This window comes from Symphalangus syndactylus, chromosome 15 (genome assembly GCF_028878055.3).
Source record: "Symphalangus syndactylus isolate Jambi chromosome 15, NHGRI_mSymSyn1-v2.1_pri, whole genome shotgun sequence".
Taxonomy (NCBI): Eukaryota; Metazoa; Chordata; class Mammalia; order Primates; family Hylobatidae; genus Symphalangus; species Symphalangus syndactylus.
The window spans coordinates 52133054-52156708 of record NC_072437.2 but is presented as its reverse complement, the minus strand read 5'-3'; the positions used below and the strand labels follow the sequence as shown (position 1 = coordinate 52156708).

Below are 23655 nucleotides of genomic sequence, written 5' to 3'. Positions count from 1 at the left end.
AGGTACAATGTTAGATTGTTAATTTGAGATCTTTCTGACTTTTTGATGTGGGCATGTAGTATTATAAACATCCCTCTTAACATTGCTTTCATTGTGATCCAGAGTCTTGGCCCTGTGACATCTTCCAGAATCAAAGCCAGTCAACTGAATCCATCTTATACCAAAATCAAACCCCCAAGGGCATCAGAGAAGATAAAAGCAAAATAACTTCATCCAAAGGACAGCAACTTCAAAGATTAAACTAACATTGGCCCGCACAGAAAAGAAAAAAACAGGCAAGAACCTAGGAAAGTAAAAAAGACAGAGTCTTTTTACCTCCAAATGACTGCACTAGTTCTCAGGAATGGTTCTTAACCAGGCTGAAGGGTGAAATGACAGATGTAGAGTTCCGAATATAGATAGGAACAAAGATATTCAAGGTTTAGGAGAAAGTCAAAACCTAATTCAATAAATCTAAGGAATACCATAAAATGATACAAAATCTAAAAAACAAAATAGCAATTTTAACAAAGAACTAAACTTATTTGATAGAGCTGAAATATTTAGTAGAATTTTGTAATATAATTGCAAGTATTAACAGTAAAATAGAACTAATTGAGAAAAGAGTTTCACAGCTGGAAGGCTGGTTCTCCAAATGGAATTAGTCAGACAAAAATAAATAAAAAAGAAAAAAGAGTGAAGAAAACATCTGAGAAATATGGGATTATGTAAAAAGACTGAATCTGTGACTCATTGGTGTCCCTGAAAAAGAAAGTAAGAAAGCAAACAATTTGGTAAACATATTTGAGGGCATCCTCAGGGAAATTTTCCCCAATTTAACAAATGAAGTCACCACTCTAACTGAAAAAATTCAGAGAACTCCTGTGAGATACTATAGACTGCAACTACCCCCAAGACAAATGCTCATGAGATTCTCCAAGGTCTACCATTACATATATATATATCTATGGCAACTAGAGAGAACAAGCAGGTCACCTACAAAGAGAACTCAATAAGGCTAACAGTGGACCTTTCTGCAGAAACCCTAAAACACAAAGAGACTGAAGGCCTATATTTAGCATTCTTAAAAAAAAAAAGAAACCTGATTTTTTAATGATGGCCATTCTAACTGGTGTGAGATGGTATCTCACTGTGGTTTTGATTTGCATTTCTCTGATGGCCAGTGATGATGAGCATTTCTTCATGTGTTTTTTGGCTGCATAAATGTCTTCTTTTGAGAAGTGTCTGTTCATGTCCTCTGCCCACTTTTTGATGGGGTTGTTTGTTTTTTTCTTGTAAACTTGTTTGAGTTCATTGTAGATTCTGGATATTAGCCCTTTGTCAGATGAGTAGGTTGCAAAAATTTTCTCCCATTCTGTAGGTTGTCTGTTCACTCTGATGATAGTTTCTTTTGCTGTGCAGAAGCTCTTTAGTTTAATGAGATCCCATTTGTTGATTTTGGCTTTTGTTGCCATTGCTTTTGGTGTTTTAGACATGAAGTCCTTGCCCACGCCTATGTCCTGAATGGTATTGCCTAGGTTTTCTTGTAGGATTTTAATGGTTTTAGGTCTAACATATAAGTCTTTAATCCATCTGGAGAGGATGTGGAGAAATAGGAACACTTTTACACTGTTGGTGGGACTGTAAACTAGTTCAACCATTGTGGAAGTCAGTGTGGCGATTCCTCAGGGATCTAGAACTAGAAATACCATTTGACCCAGCCATCCCATTACTGGGTATATACCCAAAGGACTATAAATCATGCTGCTATAAAGACACATGCACACGTATGTTTATTGCGGCACTATTCACAATAGCAAAGAGTTGGAACCAACCCAAATGTCCAACAACGATAGACTGGATTAAGAAAATGTGGCACATATACACCATGGAATACTATGCAGCCATAAAAAATGATGAGTTCGTGTCCTTTGTAGGGACATGGATGAAACTGGAAACCATCATTCTCAGTAAACTATCGCAAGGACAAAAAACCAAACACAGCATGTTCTCACTCATAGGTGGGAATTGAACAATGAGAACTCATGGACACAGAAAGGGGAACATCACACTCCGGGGACTGTTGTGGGGTGGGGGGAGGGGGGAGGGACAGCATTAGGAGATACACCTAATGCTAAATGACGAGTTAATGGGTGCAGGAAATCAACATGGCACATGGATACATATGTAACAAACCTGCACATTGTGCACATGTACCCTAAAACCCTAAAGTATAATTAAAATAAATAAATAAATAAATAAAACTGTTAAGCATGAGGGAAAAAAAAATAAATAAAAAAAAAAATAAAAGAAACTCCAATAAAGAATTTCATATCTGGCCAAACTAAGCTTGAAAAGTGAAAGAGAAATAAGATCATTTTCAGACAAGCAAATGCTAAGGGAATTCATTGTCATCAGACCTGCCTTACAAGAAGTCCTTCAGGGAGTTATAAATATGAAATCAAAAGACTAGTAACAGCCACCACAAAAACACACTTAAATATATAGTCCATTGAGCCAAGGCTCAGCTCAGCACTCCTGTGCTGCATGTTCTTCATGTTCTAACTCTGGGGATTGATAATGCGCTGCCAACTTTGTTCTCTGGCCTTTTGGGTTAGGAACCTGCTGTGTTGAAGGGGCCAAGGTGTTTTGGGTCCCCTGGCCTCAATATTCTGATGGAGTGCCAGCCAAAATGTTTCATCTGGGTGGTGGCAGTGGCATTTTTTCTCACTCACATATTCCGAAAGACATGGCAGGGCAGTTAGGTGCACATGCTTTGGCTGGAGTGTGGTGCTGGCGAGAGCCTTTGTTTTAATTTTCACAGATTCCATATACTGGTGAAATGTTTTGGTGTTGTCTTTTAGGCTGCAATCCAGTAAGTAGTGCTTAAGAGTGTTAGATAGCAGATAAGATCTTACTCTGCTGCAGAGCTCTTTTGTGTCTTGGTGCACTTGGCAGTAGTACTCTGTTGTGGGGAGATGATCCCCTCATCTAGCTCACTCCTGGGCCTCAGAGGAGACCCCTCTGATCACTGGCTCTGTGCCCATGTTTCTTTTGTTTGATGTTCTTGTCCACATGGTTCCCTCATGCAGGGGCCACTGTTGGCAGGCAGGCAGTATACTTGCCAGGTCAGCTCTACAGAGTGAGGCACACCCTGCTTCTCCAGCAGCCTGAAAACCAGGCATTTTACCTTTCTCAGTTATTTGAGACTGAGGGCTCCTCCCTACTTGCTACAAGGTAGCAAGTCTCATTTGTCTATAAGTTGTGGGGGTGTGTTGGGTCACCTAATCTGCTGTTCAGGTACCTCCCAGGGGAACATGAGGATTTGCTTTCCTGTAGCGTTAAGACAGAAGAGAGACTGCTGGGCTGGAAATTGTAGTTCAGTATGGGTCATCTGACTACTTGAAGCAGGGGTGAGTGGAGTTACCTGTTCTGCCTTGCTGGTGCTTCCTGAGGCAACAGGAGGCTGCACTCCTTGGCAGAATTTAGGCAGAATTAGGACTACTAATTCTAGCAGGTGTGGCCTGACTGCTACAAAAGGCGATGGTGGGTGGAGTCACCCACCCTGAGGTCCAGTGGTTTCCCAGAACAACAAGAGGCTCTGTTCACTAGCTGATTCCAGAGAGAAGCACGACCCCTGGAATAGAAGCCTTATCAGGCTTTGCCTTTCTGGTTATCAGTGGTGGGGGTTGGGTATAGTAACCTAATCTGCCATGCAGGTGTTCCCCAGGGCAAGAGGAAACTGCAGCTGCCAACTGAGTTCAGACAGAAGTGGGACATCTGGGCCAGAAGCCAAAGCCAAGGGTGAGTCATCTCACGAGGGGTTTGTGGGGCAATCTTACTGCCCCAAGCACTGCAACTGTAGCCTCTACTGGGGCTTTGGCACTGATGCCAGTGTGATCTGGGGTCCAAGGCTTGTAGAAGTCCTCTTGGACTTGAGAGTTGCCTCTGCAAAATCTCCTGTTGCTTCTCTGCTGCTGCCTCAGTTTAGAAGCATGTGGGGGTTAGGCAGGGTGAGGGGTCTGCTGTGGAAGCCAAGATTATTCTCCTGTTACTAGGCTTGCACAGGTACCTGTGGGGAGTTTGAATCCCCCAGGCGGCGCTCACTCACTCACACTTTCCTGTGTTAGGGAGCTTCTCCTAGCTTTGTGTACATCCCAGATAGGCTGCTGACCAGCTTCGCTCCTCTGTGCTCTGTTTCCCCTTGCTGCCTTGACAGATCCCAATGTGGTTTCTTAGATGATTGGCTTGTACGGTCAGTGTTCACTAATCCTTCTGTTTCCTCTCAGTGAGAGCAACACTCATGAGCTGCTTCTAGTTTGCTGTCTTGACCCAATGCCCATTCCATAATCTTTTATTGAAGGATAAGAACATATGAAGCAAAGTTCATAGGCTTAACACATTAATGGGGCTTCACAATTAATTTGTACTTACATTTAATATATTTTGATAAAAGAAATATTACCATTTCTAGAATCTGTAATTAATAATTATACCTTTTCACTAGCATATATTCCATATTGTATATTTTTAACTCGTTACTTAATATTATATAGTAATTTTTGCTGTTTTCTAATAATACATTTTATATAATTTTTTCAACCATTGAATATAAAGATTCTACTTTTGTTACCAAGAAAACAATATTAATAGCTAATGATGCTATAACACTAATATGTAGTTTATGTTACATTTAATATGCTAAGTTTAATTAAAACATATTGCTATGGTATGAAAATACTATAACTACTAATGGTATGAATGAAGACAGAAACCATTTTAAGTTTTATTCTACCTTGTTTTTTTGATAATATATAAAATATCCTGCATTAACCTTTTATCTATTCAAATAGGTATTACTATTCTTTCTACACACCTACACTTCTCCAGGCTTCAGCTTTGTGTGCTTGGTGACAGTACAGTGGGAAACAATTGGAAAATAATTTTGAATTGGCTTCAAGTCTGAGACTCTTTTGGACTCTAATTTCTCACAATAGTCAATGCTTGCCAATAAAAGCTGGAAAATTTGCCTTTACACTAGAGGGTATACTATGTCACCCTTTAGTTTGCACCTCTTTCAACCGAGTCTGCAACGTAAAGATTAGTTGGCCTAGACACTTTTTAGAAGGGTTCCACTGGAATTTTATTCATTTATATTTCTAAGAAGCTATTAGTTTGTAGCTTATCACATGTTTTCATAAGATTAGAATGAGAAGATCTCATGCAATGTTTAACACCATAACCTGAAGAAATCCAGAATTGTGTATTGAAAAACTAAATTAAATAGATGTTTTACTAGAAAGTGAGTACTAAAATTCACTGACAAGGAATTATAAATACTGGCTACATTATAAAATAAATTGTAGGTAGTTTCTAGGTAGTTTTCCTAAACCATGGGATATATTTATTCTTGTTATTTAATGTTTCCAGAATTCAAAAAATAATGTAAAATCTCATTTAGCAGAAATAAGCCTAATATAAAATTGAACACAGATAGTCCAGAAAGTCCAAAATACAACACAAGCTTATGTTTAATAAAAACAAAAATCAGTGCTACAGTTTAACCAGGAAACAACATAGGAACCAGAATAGTTCATGAATGATAGTGTATTTTATGAAGGGTCAGTGATTGTGCCTAATTCTTTCTTAGCTCTGTCTGATTAGCAGGTCTGAACTACATTAGTCGTGCCTATTCTATACTAGGTAATAATTAATTTATTTTTATATTTCTAAGGTTATATTCACTTACTTTTTCACTGTTATTAATTTCTTAATAATGTGTTATGCATGTAACTCTACTTTTTCTAATATATTCACTAATGAGTAGAATAACTGGTATCCCCTAATTAAAAATATTCTTAACCGTAAAATATGTCTATTTCTTTCTTTCTTTTTTTTTTTTTTTTCTTTTTTGAGATGGAGTCTTGCTCTGTTGTCCAGGCTGGAGTGCAGTGTTGCGACTTTGGCTCACTGCAACTTCCACCTTTCAGGTTCAAGCAATTCTCCTGCCTCAGCCTGGTATATTTATGTTTCTTATGAATATTTTCTAAGTTGCTTTTTTACATAGGTACTACACAACTTTTCTTAAGTTCGTTTTTAAGAGTTACCCATTTTTATGTTGGTTACTAGTTTTTTAAATTACTCTTTCTCTATAGTTACTGCTGGTTCTCAATAATGTCTTTTATATTAGGAAAATATTATAAAATAAACCAAATGTACTGAAGTTATTTTATATATTCTAATTATTAGTATTATTATTCAGTAAAAATAATGAAAATCCAGGCAAGCAATTAGTTTAGAGGCAATTGAAAATATTCTCAAATAATTACTTTTCCCAAAAAGCATCAGGCTCCAAAGTCAATTATTTGAAAACTTCAAGGTATAGATAATGCCAAATGTTATTTAAACTGTTTAAGAGGCCAGCAAGGAAAGAGGAGCTTTGAAATTCCTTTAACAGATTCGGTATTATATTGATGCCAAAATCTAAAAGTACAAAACAATACTGAAACAAATATCTTAAATAAAATATTAGAAAGTAGAAGCCAGAAGAACTTTCAAAGGATTATGCAACATAGTAAATTGGGCTTTATTTCATAGTTCAATCATAGGAAATACGTTTCTATATTTCAAGATATTAAGCTAATGGAAAATATAGTCTATTAGAAAAATATAATAGAAACAGAAAAAACAATCTATAATGATGGCAGAATGTCCTTTGATAAAATATAGATAGATAGATATTTAGATATATAGATCTATGTCAAATAACTAATTAGAAACTAGCTTAAAAATGCAACACTGGATGAATGTAACCCGAATAGTCTATTATTACTCAAAGATTACCTAAGAAACTAATGTAGTAAGAGAAGCAATAATGTGAAATTTGGCAAGTAAAATTCAAAATAATCATTTTATTTGTTATTTTATACATGAATATTCCAATAAAATAAGTTGAGAAATTTCTGGATACCATATTGAAATGGTACAGTTAATGTATAAAAATCAGTTTATTTTCTATATACCACATTTACTAAGTAGATCCTGCATGGAGAAAACATTTATGTTTCATGCAACATATAATTCTTAAAATACCTATGAGATATTTTAACAAGTAGTGTTCAAAAACTTTTCTGGAGGTGCATTTCTATTGTTGTCACTATTTGAATCTCTTTACATCAGCCAATTAATAACATTGTAGTCACCCTTTATTCTTTGTTTTATTCACACAATTGCTGAACAAATTTCTGAAAAAATACGTATGCATCCCATTTCCCATATTCTCAACTGTTTATTTGATTAATGCTCAAAATACCTTAAATGTTATGTGTAATATCACATTTGTGATATCCTTCCCAGAATTTTTGCAAAACTTCTAGGTTATTTCTTGCACGTTTGTAATCAGTATTGTTGTTGTGGAAAGTGGTTAAGAAATCACTAGATAATTGGAGAAGAAGACACTATAACAGAGACAATAAACTCTTTTTTAGTAAAGGGAAAGCATAGTAAACCAGTTAGCACACAGATACACACAAACATACACACACAAGCACACACACATTTACATGTTTTCTATTTTCTTGCAACATGGGTATGTTTTTATGTACTTATTTGTATTTGTCCTTATCTTCTCTGAACTGTATTTTTGTATTATTTGACAATTTTACTACTGGGTGATTTAACTGTTTTTTGTTGATTCAAGATCTTTATATATGATTGATATTATTGAGTCATCATTTACATGTATTGTAAAATTTTATACAATCATTACTTGCCTTTGTTACTTGTTGACTGTGCTTTTTTTTAAAAAAATGAGAAATAATATCGGTAAAATTTTAAAGCTTGACAACAGCATACACACACACGTGTGTGTATGTTATATGCATATTGATAGAAGTATAATAAATTCTACTTCAAGGGAAATTTTAATCACAATAGCCATCAAAAGCTAAATTGTATGCACATTTGCTAAATATTTTTGTATTATTCAATGTTGCAGATAAAAATACAGTATGCATATGGTTGCAATCCAAATGAGCATCAATAGAGAAATTGTTGTTTCATGCATAATGTAGAATACAATGCGTTCTTTATAAAACTTATGTAGATCTATAAATATTTAAAACCTAAGCCCAATAAAATTAAGTTAAAAGAAATCTAAACAGAAAGCAATATATATAATATAACCCTCTTTTCATAAAATAGAAGTTATTTTATATATGTATACATACATAAAAGGATATTTATAGATGCACACAAACACTTCCAGAATGATATATGGCAAACTGGTGGAAATAGCTATTTCTGGCAAGGGAAGTTGGCTCTTGATTTTGGAGATTGAAGGTGTTGGAAATAAACTTTCTGTTTTCACTCTAATATTTCCATAATAAATGGCATTTTTATAACTAGAATATATCTGTTATATAAACATAAGTAAAAAATAAAAATATTAGTAAACTAAAATATGGCTTAATTTGGTTGACTTCCATATAGAAAACTCAGCACTGTAAAATGTCGGTGAATTTTTATTTGATTTTTAAAATAACAAATACCTTTAAATAATAAATATTAATCAAATATCTCATGTATATATTTATATAACATATTTTATAAGAAAATGAATATGAGTATCAAATAAGGAACAAAATTATAATTATAACATTAATCTCTAGTAGCAAACATCATATGGATAAATGCTGTTTTAAAAATTCAATTATATTTGTGAACAATACCATAAACTAAAAATGTTTTCTCAAATTATAGATAACATATATTTAAAACCAATACCCAAGATAACCTGCCTGTAGAATAACTAGAGACATTCTATATAAAATTAATAACAAAACAAGAAATCCAGACAAAATGCATTTCAATGGCCATGTATTATGTGGTTATTAGTGGAAGCTCTGTCATCAGATTTCTTGGGTATAAATTTTATTTGTAGCAGTTAGTAGCCATATGACCTCAAGCAAGTTAATTAATGTATTCTTAATTTCATTTTTAATATCAAAAAATTGTTAGAGTTTATACAATTTTTATAGAAATATATATTAAAATACATAGTAACTACTTACTAAAACATAGCTGCTTTTATATAACATAGCTCACCTAATATCCAGAGCCCGCCACAATTGGTCCTAGCAAACCTTTCCAGTTGTATTCCTCAGTCCTAACACTTTATTTAAAACTGGCCTTTGTCACCACACATATCAGTTAGTACTGTTACCTTTCTCTAAATACTCATCTTTCCCTCTTCCATTCTTGGCCAACTTACCTATTCTTTCAAAGTGCCTGTTATAAGTGATGTTACTTGTACAATTCCTGTCAAAGTGTAAGAACTGAGGACTTATGTTCCATATAGCTAATTTAGCTCATTTGAATACATATACTTTTCTGAATTCCCAAGACATTTGTATTTTATTTGAATAAATTCATCAAATATGTGTTTATCATTTACTTTTAAGTTTTCACAGAGTACAAAATGAGTATATTTTTTATTTTACTCACTGAAGAAAAATAATATAAATAAATTATATAATGTGACAAAGGAATCATATTTTAAAAGATAAATGTAGGTTATTTTTGAAATGTCTACTGGATAAGGTTCTGCACTGTTTGTTGAACACACAAAGGAATGAAATACTGGGAGAAGTCTGCTATTCACTACAGCTTCTCCTAGATTTATACTTTCATAGTGATTGTTGCATAATGACAGGGCTGTTACCATATCTTACCCCAAAAAAATCTTTCCCAGGGGTAACATTCATATAAATTTAAGTAAACCTTTATTCATCTGTATATCAATAAGCAAGAAGAAGTTTTCATATGTGATTATACATAATTCCATGCTTTTTTCAGCTAAATAATAGAAGAGTTTACATTTCTTTCTTCTTCTTCTCCATACTATAAAGAAAAAAATATTGAGACTACATTTATTTATTAAAATGTTTAACAAATTGATAAAATAACTTCCTGATGTTTCTCATTAAAATTTATGTCATTTAAGTTACTGTTATATTATTGATGTAGCTCTGGACAATCACTTCTTACTTTGGAAGAAATTTTCAGAGGCATTAGTACTTTGTTTTCTATGTAAAATTTTATAAATATAAAACTGAAAATTTCTTCAGGCCCAAGAAATAATAATACCTGATTACTTGGAAACCATAAATTGTGTTATTGATCTTAAAAACAGTAAAGTTTTTGAGGTAATATATTTGTAAATTAGCTAGATTTAAACATTCCAAAATGTATATTTACACTGAATACTTTAATGGATCTTGTTGTACACAATAAAAACATACAGTGCTATCTGTCAATTTGGAAAAATCAGAGTAGACATATATTTCTTGCATGCATAAATGTTATTTTTACCTACAATTTCTTAAGGAAAACTATTGTACATCACCTTGGAGAGAGGAGAAAAGGTTAAATAGTAAAGCGGTGATTTTTATCTAAGGCTTATGCATTTTATCACCTTTGGCATTTTTCTCTACTTGCTATCATAACAAAAGAAAATTCTAAATTGGAACAATTTACTCCAAAAAAACTTTCTACTGAAAGAAAGTTATTTTTCTAATTTTTTTTTCTAAATTGAATGCATTTTAATTTTAAAATAAAACTGTGTTAATTTCTGTAGTTTCTTTGTCCTCCTGGAAGAATCCTTACTGAGTTTCTGTCACACCTTATTTTCACTTTCATGTTAGTATAAATTAGCATTGCGTTAAAAAGTATTTACTCAAAATAATGTGTCCTTGATGGAAATAAAGGAGTTAGTATTAGCAACTATGATGAAGAGTAAATAATAGAAAGTACTGTTGAGTTCTTAGAAAATACTACTTCATATTCCTATTTTTCTATCACAGATATTAAGAATAGAGCCAATATTACAACAAATAACCTTCATGCCTGCAAAAACTTTTTCAGGTACTGAAAAAACAAGGTTATTTTACCTTTCATATATATTTCATATATACTTGTCACACCAAAGAAAATCTGAATTCCCGGCAAATATGTTCAAAAAAGTTATTAATACATCAAATGATTATGACTACAGAGACTACAATAATACACATAATACTGTATAATACAATACAATAATACACATTTTTAAACTACACATGTAGTAATTTTTAAAATTTTGAACTACACATGTAGTAATTTTTAAATGAATGTCTATATACATGATGTATAGAATAGTTTATTTTTAGTTTTTAAAAACATTGTTTAATTTATGTTGATGACCTTTTCTATAATATCGTATAGACTTCTTACCTAGTTGATTAAATCATATGTTCATATACATGTTTCTATTGACAAAGGGAATTTACATATATAATACACTTATATAAAATATATATATAGTTTTGTGTACATATATATATTACATATATATAATATTTGGAACATTGCTGGGTACACAGTGAATTTTTTTTTTTTTTTTGAAATGGACTTTCGCTCTTGTCGCCCAGGCTGGAGTACAATGGTGTGACCTCGGCTCACCGCAACCTCAGCCTCCCGGGTTCAAGTGATTCCCCTGCTTCAGACTCCCAAGTAGCTGGGATTACAGGCATGTAACTCCACGCCTGGCTAATTTTGTATTTTTAGGAGAGACAGTGTTTCTCCATGTTGGTCAGACTGGTCTCGAACTCCCGACCTCAGGTGATCCGCCCGCCTCTGCCTCCCAAAGTGTTGGGATTACAGACGTGAGCCACCTCGCCCGGCCTCCCAATGAATTTCTTATAAGTGCTTTAAGTTGGATTGCTCAAAAAGCAGACATTGAGATGGCAATTACCACCCAAGAGTTTTATTAGATTTTTGTAGCTGTGAAACTAGAGTGAGAAAGCAGGATTGGGCAGAGCTATGGGTGCAGGCTCAATAATGATGTGGCTGGCCCAATAGGGAGCCCCCTTCAGAGTTGTTCCAATATGGTACAAGAGGACTAATCTGGGTTGATTAGTCACTGAATGAAGACTGTCCGAGGAAAGAGGTCTGACCCTAGGTGATGTACTTTTTCATCAGTGAAAAGGGGACTGACAACTGTGAGCAATTTTCTGGCAGTATCCTCAGTAGTGGAGTCATAGTACATCATAGCTTGCTCCACAATCCACTCTTGTACTGCTCAGATACACTCTTCATATAGAGTCCAGAAACATTTCTTTCAGCCCTCTCATGTATGACTTCTTGGGTGAAACTGAAGTAAGACAGGTTAGGGTTTGAACTAGATAGAGCCCCTGGCATTGCAGCTGCCCTTGGAACTATAACCAATACTTACAGTTTTCTCTGTCTCAGATTCCTCTTATGCTCACACAGAACTTTTAATGGTCTTTGTGGGCTTATTGGTGGCATGACTTGCATCCTCATACCTGAGAAACTTGAGCCATAAGTCACATAATCTTTGTAGCTCACTGTTGCTGGATTTATTCACTAAACATCGAAATTAGGTAAAGGAGTATCAAAAAGCACAAAAATTGCCTACCTGAATGTCAAATACATTCCTCCCTACCTCCTCTTGATAATCACGTTCAGTTCTCTCTGACAAGATGAAGAATTCCCTTTTTGCCTGCCGGACCCTTGGCACTAAGTCCTTGAAATACCTAAACAAAAGCGGTAGTTTTTCTTGCTGTATTTCCCACAATAGGAATGTTTCCCCTCTAGAATAAAAAATCTCCAAACCCACAAGAATCACTGCAGTACTTCACTCATGCCTCTTCCCTAGGCTGTCCATTGCTCTCTCCATCTGAAATGGGAAAACTCTTAAGGGATCTTTCAATTGCACCATCCAAAGCTATTTGCTGCATGTGTAACACAAGTCAGATTTTCCTTCTGCCTAATCCTGCCTCCTTACTATAATTTTCAGCTATATTAATCCCAAGAACACTACATAGGATGGTGGTAAGTGGGATAATTCCTCATGTATATATATACACAAACTATGTACCCATAAAAACTGAAAATAAAAAAAAAATCATTTTAAAAAGTAGGCCTATACTTGCTTCCAGCTCTTGAATTCTGAACCATACATTCTTCCTGCTGGGATGCATCACCATTTAAAAGTCTTTGATATATTCTGCAGGGTGGTATCTCACTCTTATAAAATATTAGTATCAAGTTGGTGCTTTTGCCGTACATTTGCCTAGGTATTCCATTGCTCCCCTCGGCCTCTAGATTTTGGATGTCATTACTGTGAAATACTCAATGGATACCATGGACATGGATGCATTCATGCATCTTTTTTGTGTAAATTAAGTGCATTGATCTGACATGTCATGTGAAATTCTGTGCAGGTAAATAAATTTCTAAGTCTCTGGAGACAGAGACTACTTAAGGGTCAGAATGCAGGAACATAATTACTATTCTTAGAATATGTGTTTCTTCCTTTCAAAAATGGACTGCTTCCCCTTCTATGGTAGAAGAGATCCAAAATAGTCCATTTGCCACCAAGTATTCAGAGTCTCTCTTCAAGGATCGTAGACTCAGTGTGTGTTTTTGTTGCTGAGAGATTGAACATTAAAAGTGGTAATAACTTCACTATTGGAATTCATGCTGTAAGGATACTGCATACTGCCATTACTGCTATCGTATTTATTTCATTTTTATGCTTTCTGTGCTAACTCTAGGATAGCCAATAACAGTAGTTGGTGACCATCAACTGGCCAAGTTATTTTGTCTAATCGATTCCTTAGTTCTCATCAACAGTGAATGCCCTCTTTTGAGTATTTACATGTAATGGGATTTTCAATGGTTGTGGTAATTCCTCTATATCTATGGGAGTGGGGCAGGAGGAGACAATGAGAAGAGAAGAAAAAGGGAAGATAGTTTTCCTTCATTTGTAAAACTGGAAATATAATGCTTCCAAATTTTAATGAAAATAAAATAGGTTATTATATAAAAAGCAGAACACATTTTAGACAGTTTGCTCATTCTTCATGGAACCTCATTAATAATAAATGGTGCACTTTGATTACAAATATAAAGAAGTAATCTAGAGCTTAGAGAATTGATAAAGATGCATGTATTAAAAGTTATAGTTAATTTATTAAATGCACAAAAAAATAATAAAAGGGATACTTATTATCAATGCTCTAAGACAAATGTCATGGAAGAAGCATTGTTTCAGAAATATAAAAAGTAATATTTAAAGAAGGCTACAGTTAAATAATTTTAAAGTAACGAAAAAGAAAATAAAAATATTTTCTTTAGCAAACCGTCGACAAGTTACTACCACAAATTATATGTCTCAAAAAGCTGTTAATCATTTATTCATGGCCATTTCTTATATGCTTTATTCAAAGTTAATGGCTAATTGGCAGCTCCACCCAATAGGATTTGATTAATAGATTGTCTGAAATAAAATTATACAGGCTAACCGTAACTATTAACCTTAATCAAGATGCAGTGAATCCTCTCATGGTGGGAAACATGTTCATTTCCTTTGTCCACTTTCTAATGGTGTTGTTTATTTTTTGCTCATTGGATTAAGTTCCTTGTAGATTATAGATTCTGAATATTAGAACTTTGTCAAATGCATAGTTGGCGAATATTTTCTACCATTCTGTTAGTTGTTTATCCTGTTGGTAGGTTTTTTTTTCTGTATGAAAGCACTTTAATTTTATACTGTTCTTGTTTCAAAGTGTTGTATACTGCACTCACAAATAACTATAACCACTTAGCCTTCATCTGTCGACAAAACCACTCAGTGACTACAAGAACTATCCAATGAAACTCTCTTGCTCCTCTCTCACTTGCCATTTATCTAACAAAAATCCAACATAATTTTTATACAACTCAGTATTCCCTAGGTCATAAAAAATTCCAGTTCATGTAAGTAATGTGTTATGTACAAAACAGGCATTTTTAATAATCAAAACACCCTTCTCAAGTTATTACTTGGTTATATTAAGAAAATATATATCATTTTAATTTCCAAAAGAATGTTTTCCTTATGACTGGAAAAATTCTCTTCAGGTTTTCTAAAACAAAACCAAACTATTTAGCTGTGCAGCAGAATGTGAATATTCAAATAGTCTTCCAAGGGAAATTTAATTTTTAGCCTTATGTTAGTGCATTAGAAAGTATTATTTGAGTAGTTCTTACAGAAAGAACCATATACCCTGTATAGAAAGAAGTATCTCCCTTATTTTGTCTCTAGGAATTGATACCTTGCTGATTTTTTTTTTATGAAGAATGAAACTTTCTTACCTTTGTTTAAGGAAAAATCATCTTCCTTTATTGATATGACTTGTAGTTAAACTAAGCAATACACTTTTTCAACTACATTTTCCATCATAAGCTATTATGAATGAATAAAGTGAAAAATATTTGTGTGGAAGGATAGAAACAAGTATGACTGGAATATAGTGAAACCTTAAGATGAGAGAATGATCTAAGAGTGACTACTTTGGAAGATAATATTGAGCAATCAGACTAAGGAAAGGTCATGATTCAGAGCACAGGTGTGTGTGTGGGGGGAGGGAGGGTCAGAGTCCTCACCAGCTAAATATCTAGTCTTCACCTGAGTGAAAATTATGTTATCACCTCTGCTCAGGGCTTGTAGCAGTAAATTTTCCTATCTCTATCTGGAAGTCATGATCATTGCTCATTGCTTGGTAGAAGACATCATTTATGGTTCATCACTATCTACATATAATATAAAAAACATATCAAAATATGTGTTTTATATTATATGCTGCAGAGAACCTCCGCCTCTCTCTGCAGCACAATGGTGAGAATATTCTGCACAAGTAGTTGTGTTGAGCTAAGTAAAGAGGCAAAATGAGAATGAAAGATCTCTGTCAAGTAAATCTTCAACAAGTTGTTGACAAATATAAGTACAAATAAGTATTCTAAATCAATCCATAAGTATAGAATAAGTACTTCATGTCATTCTCTAAACAAATACTTGAAAGTTTTATGTGTAATCACTATGGCAGTTTTTTATCCATATTTTCCTTTTGTTTAATACTTCTGATTTCTCAAGTATCGTCAATCTTTATCCATTTTAAATCTATGAGATTACATTGTACACATTATATTTCTTTTCTGTACCTTTTTTCTCTATAGTCACATTTGTTATATTGTAACAGTAAATTTTCAACTTATTTTACAAAGCAATTAATAAACATTTATGTGTTAGCTTTACAGCTTAACTAATGCTTGTAATGTTTACTGCCTGTCTTTTCAACTTGGTCTACTGAGTCTTTAATACTGGTGACTGAGCTGCTTGAAGTGAACTCTGGACAAGGTGGAGAGCATCTTCTTGATTTAGGGTCTGATAAATACTAGTAGTCTTTCAATTTATCTAGTAAAATGGGTCAGAACAATATAACTGCATGGTATATTTTGTTTCCAAAATTAAAAATGTCCTAACAATCACTGTGCTTCTATTTCAGCAGTAGTGGGTGAATGGAGCTACTGTATTTTTTTTTACTTTGGGAGAAATATCACACACATACACATACACACAATGACTCCTTGAAACTTTATTTAGGAGGCAGACTCTGAGACTTATCTCTCTCAGCATTCAGAATGTGTAAGTCTTGCCAACTCATTCAGGATATCTCCTTCTTTTTTTCCCCACCAGGTCTTGACATTATAAATGTTATAGACCAATATGCTATGTTTTGGAGTAGTGAAATTATCAACGTCCCTCTGGATTAATTCGAACCTTTAATAGGAGAGTTGATGTAACACAGAGGTAAGAAAATGAGGGTCTACTGCTGTTCCCTGATAGATTTAATCAAATTACATCTGGTGCTTTCTCTTAAAGAATGGAGAAAAAGCCATTAGCAGATGGAGAGTTGCATATCAGGGGATGCATTAATTTTCTCCACAGTAATTTTTCAGGACACGTCTATACAGACCAGTTAAGTAAGCTAAATACGGGTATGGTATGTACACTTTTCAGGTGTTTGATAGTAGCACTTATTTATGCAGCTCACCCAGAAATGTTATATTGCTACCACTTTGCTCTTTTGTTAAGGAAGTTAAGTTCTAGAGGTTCCATTTCTCTCATTTTACTATAATAACACATCTAAGGTCAGGAAAACAAGATTGTATTTCTGTTAACTGTCAAATATATGTATATGAATAACATATTCAGGATCTGAGAAAGTACTCATTGGTTAAATTGATAAATATAGAAAACCTGGCCAGGTGTGGTGGCTCATGCCTATAATCCCAGCACTTTGGGAGGCCAAGGTGGGTGGATCACTTAAGATCAGGAGTTCAAGACCAGCCTGGCCAACATGGTGAAACCCTGTCTCTACTAAAAATAGAAAAATTAGCCAGGCATGGTGGTACACGCCTGTAATCCTAGCTACTTGGGAGGCTGAGGCAGGAGAAATGCTTGAACCCAGGAGGTGGAGTTTGCAGTGAGCCAAGATCACACCACTGCACTCCAGCCTGGGCAACAGAGTGAGACTCCATAAAAAACAAAACAAAAAGAAAGAAAAGAAAAGAAAACCCATGGTGAGATAGAGTCGTTCCAACATGGACTTTGACTAGTGGACCACAGTGTTCATCTTCTGAATCATTACGGATTACTGATAGCTCAGATACAATGTGAAGTATCGACCAGATAACTGGAAGTGTTTCTTCCTTGAGTGCATATTTACACAGTTAAATGGCCAAATCTTTCTTTAAGTGAGAAATTACATCACCTGTAGATGTCAGATGATGGTTCTTTGCTCCTGACACTCTAGGATCCCATCATCCTCACTAAAATTAGCCACTTTCAATCATCTCACATATTTATTGTTGTGCTATAGGGAATAATCGCTACAGTGTTTTAAATGATATATTTCTTAATCTCATTGTGAATTAATTCCTTGGCCTATTGGGTACATAATTATGAAAAAGTCATATATTGTGAATTATATTTAACATTTATCTCTCTCCAAGTTTTGGAGTTTCTTTCAGTTTATAATACAAAGAATTTCAGGTGTGACAATTTCAATAATCATAGATTAAGTTTGATTCTTGGTTCAATGTACTAATCAAGAAAAGATATGATACCATTCTCAGTGGTATAAACTAGGATATGTAATCCATAGTCTTAGTTAACTTTTCTCGAACTCTCATTTCCATAAGGTAATTCAATTTAATATTATGTTTATTTTCAACTAGTCTCATATACATTCCCCCATATATTTTCTTACTTCTGAAGATAAGCAAAACACTGTGTTATTTACTATGTAAAATTATTATTTATTTTTTGGTCAGATATTTTCTTGGCCATCAAGTGGCAGGTTGGAGTTTAGTGGCTATGAGGAGTGATGGAAGTGGGAAGTAGGGAAACCTGGTATCTCCTGTGAGTGTCTGGTGAAGGCTCGACCTTAAGTGAGGCCATTACAAGATAAACAAAGACAGCCTTCCAAAGCAAAGACAGAAAAGCTTCTTATGATGAGAAGGAAGTCTCAGAGACTCTGAGAAGATTGTGATATTCACCATTATTTAATTCCATCCAAATGTCCTCATTGCACTTTCCAGAGTCAAGTGTTTTCTTAACTAACTTTCAAATAAAAGTTAGGTAGGTAACCAGGTAAAACTAAGCACTGAAAATCCACTGTAACTTAACAATCTGCAAGATAAGCTTCATTTTCACTATAATGTTTTATCATAGCAGCTGTCATATCTAATACAGCATCTCCTTCAACAGAAACTTCATTTTAGATGGTAGAGATAATGAATTAATTGTTTTGTCACTGTATAATATGAAAAGTCAATATCCTATCTATAATGTACTCTTGAATCTCTTTCAACCTAACTATCCAGAAAACGAAACCCACTTTTCTATATTTTGCATGCTGTTAAAGAAATTTCTGATTCAATTATTCAGTTAAATAGAACACAGTTTAGAATACAATCCATTTCAGCTAGCATAAAGATGGACAATTTATCTCAGCGTTTGGTAGCTTACTAAATTATTTGGGTGGTTGAAAAACTTACTCTAGGCTGATCCCGGACTTCTAAAACCACAGTTCTGCAATGGGTTTCCTTAGAAGCTGTTCCCTATCGTAATCAGAAGCTGTAGAATTATTAGTGTAGAACCAATAATCACCCTACCAACTTTGGAGATTTCTGATAAAAATATTGCTTCCAAATCCATGGTTTATGCTAGGGTTTGAATGCTTGTGTCTTCTTCAAAAATTTATAGTAGAACTCACCTTCCAATGCAATAGTGTTAAGCAGTGAGACATCTAGGAGCTGATTGAGTCATGAGGATGGAGGCCTCATAAGCGGGATTATGGACCTTAGAAAAGGGCTAGAAGGAAATAGCTAGGCCCTTTTTTGCCCTTACACCATATGAGGATGCTGCAAGAAAGCTCTCGCCAAACAGTGACTGCTGGAGTCTTGATCCTGAACATCCCAGCCTACCGAACTACAAGAGATACATTTCACTTGCTTACAAATTACCCAGTCTGAGGCACTTTGCTATAGCAGTACAAATGGACTAGGACAGCCTGTCTTCTATAATCAGAAAGAAGTTTTTGCTGAATTGGAGATCTACCAGAATTTTACTGCCTCTAGTTCAGTATGCAAAATGAATGTCCAGTTCTGTCCCTTTGCCCCATTTGACTACGTTCCAAATTTAAGTTTACTGTGAGTATATGTTATTGATGAAATCTTATGAGATTCTCTAATTGGCACCAAAAATATAGTTTTTAGTGTTTCAGCCTCTTCATGTTAAGATAGGATGTTGAATGTTTGTCAAGTGATATAATCTTTAATATTGGCCATATTTTAAAAAATTTCCTTCCAGCCACAGATAGTCTTTTGAAATCTCGTTTTTATTATACATTTACCCTTTTTCTTTTACTTAAATTATTAGCCACAGTTTTTCTGAAATTTTTGAATGGAGGTGAGATTAAAACATATGATCAATTCTCTGTATTATTGCAAGGCTATTCCAGGATTGAAGGAATTTACTAAAATTGATGACCTTAAATTTCAGAAAGACTTTTTTGAACACATTTTATTTGTAATATGTGCCTTAGTTATTATACTAAATGCCCTAGAACTTGCTGCCCTATAAGCACTTTTGGGAAAGAATTATGCCAAATTTCAATATGTCAAGCTGTGATTAATCAACTTTATTCCCCCAAAGATTAAATTACTACTGCAAAAGGTCAATAAATGCTAATGATTGTTATCTGGCCTTACAGCTATGAACAGAATTCTTAAAACATGATTTTAAAAAAGAAAAGTCATTATTGAATAACTGATTAGAAAAGTCAACTAAATTTGTTACTTTTGTTGTGAAAAAGTTTGTTATTTATAACTCAACAGACAATTACTGAGTGACTGTTCTTCATAGGGTATTGTGCTGAAAAGTACACAATCAGTCATATGGAATAAATGCTGGTCTGTATTTTCATTGAAACAGAATGAAAACGAAATGAAACTTCACTCTTTTGTTCAACAATACCTATTAAGTACCTAGTATGTGAAGTATGTGGCTGGTATTTATATTCTGAGGAGTGTATATAAAGAAAGTTGTAGATGTCTCTGGAGTTTAAATACAGTGGACTTTCCAAACACTTTGTTATTAAATCCCATCAAAGTTATAGTATATATGAGAAGTTTTGTTTACTATTTTACAAATGAAGAAGTGAAGACTCAAAAAAGTTAATATAGTCACAAAGTCATATAGAGTATTTTATCTCAAAATCTATATACTTCGAGAGCACCATATTGCTTACAATCTAAAAGGATAAAAAGACATTTGAGTAATAAATTTTACTATAGTGAGTAGATTGATAAACACATCAGTAGAAACAAAGTATTTTGGATGGCTAGAGAAGTGACCTGTTTTTAATGAAAAGATTTTTTTTAGTATGAAAGAAAGCGGTGATTATAAAATTATCAGATCACTTTTGATAAGTAGAGATTTATAGAAAAGCATATGCAAAGACACAATGATATATGGGTATAGTGCACAATTAGGGGAACAGAATTTCTGTTAGAGGCTGCCTGGGGGAGCTAAAAGATAGCAACATGACTGGCGAATTCGGTTGGTTAATCATTGTGGATGACAGTCCTATTATAAGATTCCCAACCAGAATCCCGGCACTCCAGGTTGTTGAATTGACAGGAAGAATGTCTATATAGGTTTCTAAGTTTACTCAGTTTTCAAGCTTACGCTATAGTCATTATTAAAATAGCTGGTGCTAATAACAGCTTGTGCTAAAAAAGTGGCAAGAGATGAGAGGCTGCATAAAGCAGCAAGCCCTTGACATGTGTTTATCACACTCTGAAGCCAAATATTTCCTCCAGTCACTGACACTCTCAGCTTTTAAAACAACATAAGGCAAAAGCTGAACTAGAAGATGACCACTATCAGGAATGGTATGTTAACAAGTAAGGGTCATTGACTGCAAGATTTTAGGATGATATACTATGTGTAGATAACTAAAATGGTTCTTTATTCTGTAAAGCTATACCCAGATGATCATATTACTTCTATTTCAAATTGTCAGTGATGAGGGCTACACACAATTGCCCATATCAACTGTCCAAACACACAAAACTACTTTCTTAAGAGCTAAAGTAAAAGCCTTTTTTGCTGATGAGTAAATTGCTGAGTTGACATATCCTACCAAAGTACACCCTGTGCTGAATGAATGTAGCTGCATTAATATCATTAATGTACACTACATAATCTGCCATATTATCCTTCTGTGCCAAGCTTCCTATAAGAACCCAGTCAGTGAGGTACTTCAGATGGAAAGATCTGGTGTAAACAACCCAAATATTTGTTGATGGGGAAATACCACAACTGCCTCAATTATAGCAACTCATGAAACAGCAGCAGGAAGGCCACCAACCTTAACCTCTAAACAAGTAGAACAGACAGAGAACCAGAGCAGAAAACAGAGGATCAGTACCTTTCAAAAATTAGATCAGCATTTTAAAAACTTAAGTTCCCAGTAGAAGAAAGTGGAAAGATAAGAGGAAGAGCTGCCCATGGACACCTGAGAAATGTGTTTGAATTAGTTTGCTAGGGCTGCCATAACAAAGTACCACACACTGGGTGGCTTTAAAAAACATATTTATTTTTTCTCATAATTCTGGAAGCTAGAAGTCTGGAATCAAGGTGTCAGCAAGACTGATTTCTTCTGGGGCCTTTGTCTTTGGTTTGTAAATGGTCATGTTCTCCCTGTGCCTTCATATGGTTGTACATCTATAGTCAATTTTGTCCAAATTTTCTCCCTTTATGAGGATATCAGTTATACTGGATTAGGTCCCACCATAATGACATAATTTAACTACCTCTTTAAAAACCATATCTAGAAATATGGACATATTCTGATATATTGGGGTTTGAATTTTAATACATGAATTTAGGGAGGATGAAATTCAACCCATAACAATGGATAAGGCATACTAGATGATATCACTATCCTCTTCAGAGGATAGTGATAGTTCAGTATTCATGGGAAATTAGATACGTGTATAGACAAGACATATATAAAGAAAAAAAGAAAATTTTAAAATATGTGTGTGTGTGTATATATATATTACTCAAACATATAGGACTTTAATGCTTTTAATTATAGCATTGATTATTTTTAAAGGCAAAACATTGTTATGGAAGTTGTTAAGCAGAAAGTTAAAACTCTAAAATTTGAGATACCTAAATAGAATTGAAGGATTTATTCAGAGACGGCTGGAAACAGAAAATCTAGCCAAAATTCTGTTAATAGTTCATAAGAAGAATGATTAAGGAAAACCAGGACAGAAATAAAAATTGTAACAAAAATAAAACTTTGAAGAAACACTAAAGCTAAGAGCAGCAAAATTTGGAGTCTAACTGATTATTATGTATAAATGAAAAGGGAAACTAAAATTATTTTTATATTTTTAATCTGGAAGACAAAGTATTTTGATGCTGATAGTGACAACAGGAGGAAAAATAAGAGGTAGAAGAAAATACAATTCAAGACATTTCAATTTGCAGATGGAAATATGCAAATAGGTCAAAATTCATTAAACTCAAAATCAGGAGGTCAGAAGTAAAACTAGGCTTGAAGTCATGCATATAGAGAAAATAATGATGGTGGTGGGAATGAAGAAAGATGTTATGTGGATCATATTGAAAACATGCCGAAAATATAATTTTATGAAATTTCTGTTTTAAGGGTGAGATACATACGTGTATATATATATATATATATATATATATAAAACTTAGGAAAATATGATTAAATGAAAAAAAAAACCATGAGTACTCAGAACCAAAACAGTAAGGATTTTATGAAGCAGGACATTTGTTTTTCTCAAAAGGTCAAATAATATTAAGGTATAAAAATTTGAATTTTCTAAGTTTGAAGTTACAGTAGATTTTGGGACCCACTAATTTATTTCAAAGCATTTTCCCTAAAATATTAGACTCATAAGATGTTACACATAGATTATAAAGGAATAAATCCATACACAAATTGGTTTGAGAAAAGTTATAATCTATACCTTACTTGGTGATTCACAATATGAATCCATATTGGGGTATACCATAACTGTTAAGAAAATTATTCAATGACACTTGTTAATGCTTAGTAACTAAGAGCTTATCCAGGACTATTGCAATAGGCACTGGGACCACTGCAATGGGATCTTGCAGTGGGGAAGGGACATTGAGCTCAACTCTGAATACAGCATGGACAAGTGGGAATTTATAGT

The 23655-nt window shown here is 34.0% G+C and overlaps 1 long non-coding RNA gene across 1 annotated transcript in view; it reads left to right on the top strand.

The window, feature by feature from the left end:
• Window positions 1–23655, top strand: part of LOC129464117 (uncharacterized) — a 99404-nt gene that overhangs the window by 36047 nt on the left and 39702 nt on the right. Inside the window, exon 2 of the long non-coding RNA XR_008651440.2 lies at window positions 16120–16244. This is a non-coding gene — a long non-coding RNA (uncharacterized lncRNA). The remainder of the gene's footprint in view (window positions 1–16119; window positions 16245–23655) is intronic.